This window comes from Schistocerca nitens, chromosome 10, assembly GCF_023898315.1.
Source record: "Schistocerca nitens isolate TAMUIC-IGC-003100 chromosome 10, iqSchNite1.1, whole genome shotgun sequence".
Classification (NCBI taxonomy): Eukaryota; Metazoa; Arthropoda; class Insecta; order Orthoptera; family Acrididae; genus Schistocerca; species Schistocerca nitens.
This window is the reverse complement of record NC_064623.1, coordinates 162508133-162516828: the sequence shown is the minus strand read 5'-3', so window position 1 is coordinate 162516828 and position 8696 is coordinate 162508133. Positions and strand designations below refer to the sequence as shown.

The window sequence follows — 8696 nt, the reverse complement described above, 5'->3', positions numbered from 1 at the left end:
AAGAAACTCGATCACTGCCCGTTGTTTGCAACGCACATCCGTTACAGACGCCATTTTAACAGCTCCGTACAGCGCTGCCACCTGTCGGAAGTCAATGAAACTATACGAGACGAAGCGGGAATGTTTGAAAATATTCCACAAGAAATTTCCGGTTTTTTCAATCAAAATTGGCCGAGAAAAAAAATGTGTTGCATTACTTATTGAACTGCCCTCGTAGATCTGTTACTGCTGCTACAATGGCAGGTTATCAAGATTTAAGTGAGTTTTAACGTGGTGTTGTAGTCGGCGCACGAGGACACGCAGCATCTTCGAAGTAGCGATGAACGGGGGATTTTCCAGTACGACCACTTCACGAGTGTACCGTGAATATCAGGGATCCGATAAAAATCAAGTCTCCGACATCACTGCGGCCGAAGAAAGATCCTGAGAGAATGGGAGGAACGATGACTGACGAGAATCGTTGAACGTGACAGAACAGCAACCCTTCCGCAAAGTGCTGCAGATTTCAATGCCATTCAACGAAACATCATTGGTATGGCGTTTCAGGACTGAAAGCCCACTCGTGCATCCTCGATGATGCATAACACAAAGCTATGCGTCACGCCTGCGCCCGTCGACACCGACATTGGACTGTTGATGACTGGAAACATGTTGCCTGGTCGGACGCGTCGTTTCAAAATGTATCGAACGGATGAACGTGTACAGGTACAGAGACACTCTCATGAATCCATGGACACTGCGTGTCAAGCTGGTGGAGGACGTGTGCAGTTGGACTGATAAGGGACCCCTGGTATGTCCAGATAAGACCTTGACAGGTGACACGTACGTAAATATCCCTCTGATCACCTGCGTCCATTCCTGTCCATTGTGCATCCCGACGACTTGGGCAATTTTAGGAGGACAATGCGACACCCCACACGTTCGGAACTCCTACAGAGTGGCTCCAGGAACGCTCTGCTGAGTTTAAACACTTCCACTGTGCACCAAACTCCCCAGACATGAACATTATTCAGCATATCTGCGATTCCTTGCAACTTGCTGTCCAGAGGATTTCTCCATTCCCTAGTACTCCGAAGGATTTATGGACAGGCCTGCAGGGTTCATAGCGTCAGTTTCCTTCAGCACTACGTCATACATTAGTGCTCACGAGGGTCCTACACGATATTAGATAGGTGCACCAATTTCTTTGGTTCTTTATTCTATATTGACCTCAGTCTGAAAGCGCTGCTGTGGTGAAAGGGAGGCGTGGTCTCCTGCAGTGCTTCCCATTGGTTGTTTTGGGCTGCAGCGAGCCCTTGCTATTGCCTGTGGTATCGATTCGTGTTGCCAACCATGGTGTAGCACCGCTATCTGTACAACACATTGCCGGCCGCGGTGGTCTCGCGGTTCTAGGCGCGCAGTCCGGAACCGTGCGACTGCTACGGTCGCAGGTTCGAATCCTGCCTCGGGCATGGCTGTGTGTGATGTCCTTAGGTTAGGTTTAAGTAGTTCTAAGTTCTAGGGGACTGATGACCACAGCAGTTGAGTCCATTAGTGCTCAGAGCCATTTTTTGTACAACACAACATAGGCCTTAGAGGAACCAATTCCTTGTGTATGTTCAGAAACCCATTTAATTTACGGGGGACAGCAAAACAAGGATAAAATGATGAAAGGTGGCTATACTGAGTGACAGCGCCAGAGATTGCGCCAAAAATTATTATTCCGCCGCCTCCACTGGCAGTAGTAGTTCAGAGGTTGCCGTGGGCAGTACTCGTTGAGAGAATGTCGAGAGCAGTACTAGTTCAGAGGATGTCGAGTGCAGTTGTTGTTCAGTTGGGCGAGAGAGTAGATGCTGTTCGGTTGGTGTAATGTATAGATGGAAGATGTTGCAATGATCACAGTGAATTTTTCGTCAATATATATTGAGGTTAAAAAAATTATTTCACATTTCTTTAATGACAATGCCTCTTGGTCACAGGTTCAGTCAACAAAGCATCTGGCTCGTGGTCATGTGTTACACTTGTAATTCTGGTTTCTATGTGCAAGTATAGTATTTCTGGTTTTTCAATTAGTTCATTGTAAATGGTGTTTAAAATATCTGGTCGTATTGAGGAAGAACCGTGCCAGATACATGTACGTTGAATCACACTACCACACACAGAACAGTTACACTTGTGATTCGTTGTTTCGTAGTTTTTATAGTTGCAGAGGACTTAATTAATCAATTGTGTTAACCGAAATTTCTTGTCATTTTTATTGTTATTTTATGCAGTCAGATTGCGAACTAATACTAGTCAGGGCCAACCGGTTATGAGACTTCGTAACCGGACACACAGCTACTAAAATTATTGCATTTTAATTAAGCCCCCAGGCAATGTCTTGATAGTCAATTGCGATAAGGAACTTTTCTTCAGGAAGTTTGTTAGTCTTCCTTTTTAATCCTTTTTGACGGTTTATCAATTGATCTTGCAATATGGTGAATTCGATATAAACCTCATAAAATTGCGTTTCAATTTGTCAGTTGAGGTTCTGAAAAACGAAAGAGCATCCGAGAGTGTAGTTGGGCACTTGAAATCGAACTCAAATAGCAGCACGGGACCAGTAATAGTTAACAGTCAGGTTGTAGCCTAGACAGTGAGTGCACACGAAGAGAAAAAATTAGCAGCACTTGAAAAAGACGGCTCGGTTGGGCGTAGATATATTGTGCGTCCAGTGGAGGCACCAACTTCGCTGAACACACCGATGTATAGGGTGATCAAAAAGTCAGTATAAATTTGAAAACTTAACAAACCACGGAATAATATAGATAGAGAGGTAAAAATTGACACACATGCTTGGAATGACATGGGGTTTTACTAGAACAAAAAGAAAGAAACAAAGTTCAAAAAATGTCCGACAGATGGCGCTAGACAGCAAAACTGCTACCGTGACTGGTGAGAGGTACGCCGATATGTTACAGAATCGCATAATCCCCAGCCTGGCTGATAAACGCCTGCTGGAACGTACGATGTTTTTGCAGGATGGCGCTCCACCCTATACTGCTAGACGGGTGAAAGATCTCTTGCGCGCGTCGTTTGGTTACGATCGTGTGCTCAGCTGCCACTTCCGTCATGCTTGGCCTCCCAGGTCCCCAGACCTCAGTCCGTGTGATTATTGGCTTTGGGGTTACCTGAAGTCGCAAGTGTACCGTGATCGACCGACAACTCTAGGGATGCTGAAAGACAACATCCGACACCAATGCCTCACCATAACTGCGGACATGCTTTACAGTGCTGTTCACAACATTATTCCTCGACTACAGCTATTGTTGACGAATGATGGTGGACATATTGAGCACTTCCTGTAAAGAACATCATCTTTGCTTTGTCTTACTTTGTTATGCTAATTATTGCTATTCTAATCAGATGAAGCGCCATCTGTCGGACAATTTTTGAACGTTTGTATTTTTTTGGTTCTAATAAAACCCCATGTCATTCCAAGCATGTGTGTCAATTTGTACCTCTCTATCTATCCGTGATTTATTCAGTTTTCAAATTTATACCGACTTTTTGATCACCTGGTATTTTTTGTCGGCAGCAGATACGTCAGCCTGCGAATGTCCATTTTTGTCTGACTGGAATGTTACCGGAGAGACTAAAACCAAAAGCAGGAAGATTAGACGTTCGGGCAAGCAACTCTACACCATCCTGTGTTGAACTTCCGTCATTTCCTAGAATTCCTTGCTATTTTCGAACTTAGTTAGCTGTGAAATTTGGAAAACTGGTACATGTCAAAATACCCCTATGACATCTCCCCTTTTCCCTCATCCGCGCCTGACGAAATTCGACTGTAATAAGCAGGTTGAAATGACGGTCTAGATTGCACTGGTTATCACAGAGATGGAGCTCACACAGAACAGATTACAGTGGGAAGCTCAAACTCATCTTCGGAGTGAGGACCACAACAAACTACTACAACGCAGTACTTCAGTCACACGTTAGGGGTTCTCCAGTTCGTTTCGTTATGTAAGGCAGATGTTTGGTGTCAATTTCAGTTATGTCGTAAGAGGTATGTGCCACTACGGTAATAACACGGAGAGCATTACGGCCGGTGCAAGTACCTGCTGAGTGCGTAATTCGTACCTGGCCCGATGACTACTGTACTGCATGGAGTCACCGCTGTTATGGACTCCCAGTAATTAACCGCTTACCCTCCGTAACCCTGGTGTTACCTCGGGTAATGATTACTGCCGGACGAGATGAGGCTTGCAGGCCCAAAATTGTCCTTTAGCCATCTCGGAAAGGTGACTCGGTTAGGCGCGAGTGAAAGTATGTCAGTGACGAGTAGGCCGTCTTCCTCCGTCGTGGATTAAGGCAGCAGTAGGAGGAGATGAGACGGTAACCGCAGATCGCCTGTGTTGACTCAGCCCGCGCGGCAAGGTTAAAGTCATTGCATAGTCGCTGAGGTGCCCCGCTGTAGAAACTACGGTTAGAGCAGTTTGCCGCTTTTTGCCGTTCTAGTCGCTTCGTTAGAAGGTATTCTGTTAATGTAGTACGCGCTGATTCGTCACTGAATAACATGAGCCAAAATTTTATGAGCACCTGCTTAACAGCTTATTTGTCCATCTTTGGAATGAAACACAGCACTGATTCAGCGTATCAGAGACCCGACAGTTTTTGGTGCGTTTGTGAAGGTATGCGGTATTAGATGTCTACGGTGTTGTTGTTGTGGTCTTCAGTCCCGAGACTGGTTTGATGTAGCTCTCCATGCTACTCTATCCTGGGCAAGTTCCTTCATCTCCCAGTACCTACTGCAACCTACATCCTTCTGAATCTGCTTTGTGTATTCATCTCTTGGTCTCCCTCTACGATTTTTACCCTCCACGCTGCCCTCCAGTACTAAATTGGTGATCCCTTGATGCCTCACATCATGTCCTACAGACCGATCCCTTCTTCTGGTCAAGTTGTGCCACAAACACCTCTTCTCCCCAATTCTATTCAATACCTCCTCATTAGTTATGTGATCTACCCATCTAATCTTAAGCATTCTTCTGTAGCACCACATTTCGAAAGCTTCTATTCTCTTCTTGTCCAAACTATTTATCGTCCACGTTTCACTTGCATTCATGGCTACACTCCATACAAATACTTTCAGAAACGACTTCCTCACACTTAAATCTGTACTCGATGTTAACAAATTTCTCTTCTTCAGAAACGCTTTCCTTGCAATTGTCAGTCTACATTTTATATCCTCTCTACTTCGGCCATCATCAGTTATTTTGCTCTCCAAATAGCAAAACTCCTTTACTACTTTAATTGTCTCATTTCCTAATCTAATTCCCTAAGCATCACCCGACTTAATTCGACTACATTCCATTATCCTCTTTTTGCTTTTGTTGATGTTCATCTTATACCATCCTTTCAAGACACTGTCCATTCGGTTCAACTGCTCTTCCAAGTCGTTTGTTGTCTCTGACAGAATTACAGTGTCATCGGCGAACCTCAAAATTTTTATTTCTTCTCCATGGATTTTAATACCTACCCCGAACTTTTCTTTTTTTCCTTTACTGCTTGCTCAATATACAGATTGAATAGCATTGGGGACAGGCTACAAACCTGTCTCACTCCCTCCCCAACCACTGCTTCCCTTCCATGTCCCTCGGCTCTTATAACTGCTATCTGGTTTCTGTACAAATTGTAAATAGCCTTTCGCTCCCTGTATTTAACCCCTGACACTTTCAGAATTTGAAAGATAGTATTCCAGTCAACATTGTCAAAAGCTTTCTCTAAGTCTACAAATGCTGGAAACGTAGGTTTGTCTTTCCTTAATCTTTCTTCTAAGATAAGTTGGCTCTGAGCACTATGGGACTCAACTGCTGTGGTCATAAGTCCCCTAGAACTTAGAACTACTTAAACCTAATTAACCTAAGGACATCACACACATCCATGCCGGAGGCAGGATTCGAACCTGCGACCGTAGCGGTCGTGCGGTTCCAGACTGTAGCGCCTTTAACCGCTCGGCCACTCCGGCCGGCCTCTAAGATAAGTCCTAGGGTCAGTATTGCCTCACGTGTTCCAACATTTCTACGGAATCCAAACTGATTTTCCCCGAGGTCGGCTTCTACCGGTTTTTCCATTCGTCTGTAAAGAATTCGCATTAGTGTTTTGCAGCTATGACTAACTAAACTCATAGTTCGGTAATTTTCGCATCTGTCAACACCTGATTTCTTTGGGATTGGAATTATTATATTCTTCTTGAAGTCTGATGGAATTTCGCCTGTCTCATACATCTTGCTCAGCAGATGGTAGAGTTTTGTCAGGACTGGCTCTCCCAAGGCTGTCAGTAGTTCTAATGGAATGTTGTTTACTCCCGGGGCCTTGTTTCGACTCAGGTCTTACAGTGCTCTGTCAAACTCTTCACGCAGTATCATATCCCCCATTTCATCTTCATGTACATCCTCTTCCTTTTCCATAATATTGTCCTCAAGAACATCGCCCCTGTATAGACCGTCTATATACTCCTTCCACCTTTCTGCTTTCCCTTCTTTGCTTAGAACTGGGTTTCCATCTGAGCTCTTGATGTTCATGCAAGTGGTTCTCTTTTCTCCAAAGATCTCTTTAATTTTCCTGTAGGCAATATCTATCTCACTCCTCGTGAGATAAGCCTCTACAATCTTACATTTGTCCTCTAGCCATCCCTGCTTCTCTTAAAGGGGAATAATATATATATATAAGTGTGTGTGTGTATAAAATATGCCCCTTTTCCTCGAAACGGCGTGCTGTAAGCTACAATACGTGTCTGTTCCATGCTTGATTTGTAAATTATTGAAGATAACAGCTCACTCCAGAGAAAGCACTCTCATAGGAAAGCATTAACGGTCGGTAAATTGTAATGTGACGTTTAATTATAACAATAATCACACTAAATAGTACCAAGAACGACATGTCTGTGATATGTCGATAGCAGTTCCTGTGGTTGTCGATAGCACACGTGACGCCAAAATGATGTCACGTTTGCAGAAAATCTTGTGAATTCAGTGTCGTCCTTCGGCTATTAGACAGTGCCACGGTTTACCCCATAGTTTCTGTCATCCACAGTACTGTATGTAAATACGGGCGCCGCAAGATTCCCCGAGTGCGCTGTGACGTCAGTCCCTGTCAGCACACGGTCCCGGTGTCGGCTGCAGCCTCCGCCTTACAATAACAAATGAGAGCGTGTCGAAATGCGCCCGACGTCATTAGCGTAATGGCGTATTTTTCGGGTGAAGGCGGCGGAACTTTCGAGAGCTCCTCTTCGGTTGTCCGTCCTCATCTTTCGTAAGTCTCGGTTCATCTTCCTTTCCCTCCAAAACTGCCTCATCCTCGGAGAATTCAAGGGTAATTTCATGTTACACCCATGCTGTGCGCAGGCACAGTATTCAGTATCGAGGAATTGAACGTTTACTGTCAGGTCGAAATAAAAAGCAGAGTCTCCACTTCTTGAGGTGATGGAAGTAGGCTGTTTAGGTTTTTATGTTGGTAACGCCACGTAGCGCTCTGTATGAAAATCATTGGCTGTGCTGTGTGCAGTCTGTGGCTGGTTGGCATTGTTGCAGTATTCGCTATTGTAGTGTTGGGCAGTCGGCTGTTAACAGCGCGTAGCGTTGCGCAGCTGGAGGTGAGCCGCCAGCAGTGGTGGATGTGGGGAGAGAGATGGCGGAGTTTTGAGAGCGGATGATCTGGACGTGTGTCCATCAGAGACAGTAAATATATATATATTATGACTTTTGAACACTATTAAGGTAAATACATTCTTTGTTCACTATCAAAATCTTTCATTTGCTGACTACGCCTATCAATAGTTAGTGACTTCAGTAGTTAGAATGTTTTATTTAGCTGGCAGTAGTGGCGCTCGCTGTATTGCAGTAGTTTGAGTAACGAAGATTTTTGTGAGGCAAGTGATTTGTGAAAGGTATAGGTTATTGTTAATCAGGGCCATTCTTTTGTAGGGATTATTGAAAGTCAGATTGCGTTGCGCTAAAACTATTGTGTGTCAGTTCAGTGTTGATCAGAATAGGCAAAGAGCGAAATGTCTGAGTACATTCAGTTCTACTCAGTTGTTTGAATATGAAATAATGTAAGAGGTTTATCAGCACAGTAATTCAATAATTTTTCTAAGGGGACGTTTCATATGTCGACCCTTAGCCGAGGATACCTCACTGGAATCTTCTGATTTTTTCTTGTAGTTTGTGTAATTAGTGTAGCTATTGTTTATTGCTAGCGCGCAATTGTAGAGAGAATCTCCTTTGTAGTTGCAGTCTTTCATTGTCGTACAGTAAAACAGTTGTGGGATGCAGGTAGATTTGCACCAAGTATTTCGCAGCTGCACTAGCAGTTAACGAGATATTATTTTCAGTGCTATGTTAATGTGTTCTCTTATTTTTGCTCTTCAAATTGTGCTTTTCTGTGTTATCGTGTGAAATATTGTGACAATAATGCCTTGTGAAAAACGTAACACTAGGCTCCAAAGTAAACTGAGAAATAATAGTGACGACGAGCGTAGCTTACCAGCACCACTGTGTAATGAATTAACAGACATTCAAAGTAGTAATTTGGTAATTGTGCATAGGGAAATGAAGCGGGCGTCAAATAATGGTGTAGACAGTGAAACAAGTAGTGAACAGGAAGCATTATCGATCGATCGGTCGGCAACAGCTCGCCTCAGGAATCCGAAATCACAGGGCACGATCTTGCAAATA

General features: G+C 44.0%; 1 non-coding gene across 1 annotated transcript; it reads right to left on the bottom strand.

The window, feature by feature from the left end:
- Positions 1-5905: 5905 nt before the first annotated feature.
- Positions 5906-5989, bottom strand: Trnas-gga (transfer RNA serine (anticodon GGA)). The gene is given in 2 exon segments: positions 5906-5940; positions 5950-5989. It is a non-coding gene; the product is annotated as a tRNA-Ser (tRNA).
- Between the last annotated feature and the right edge of the window lie 2707 nt (positions 5990-8696).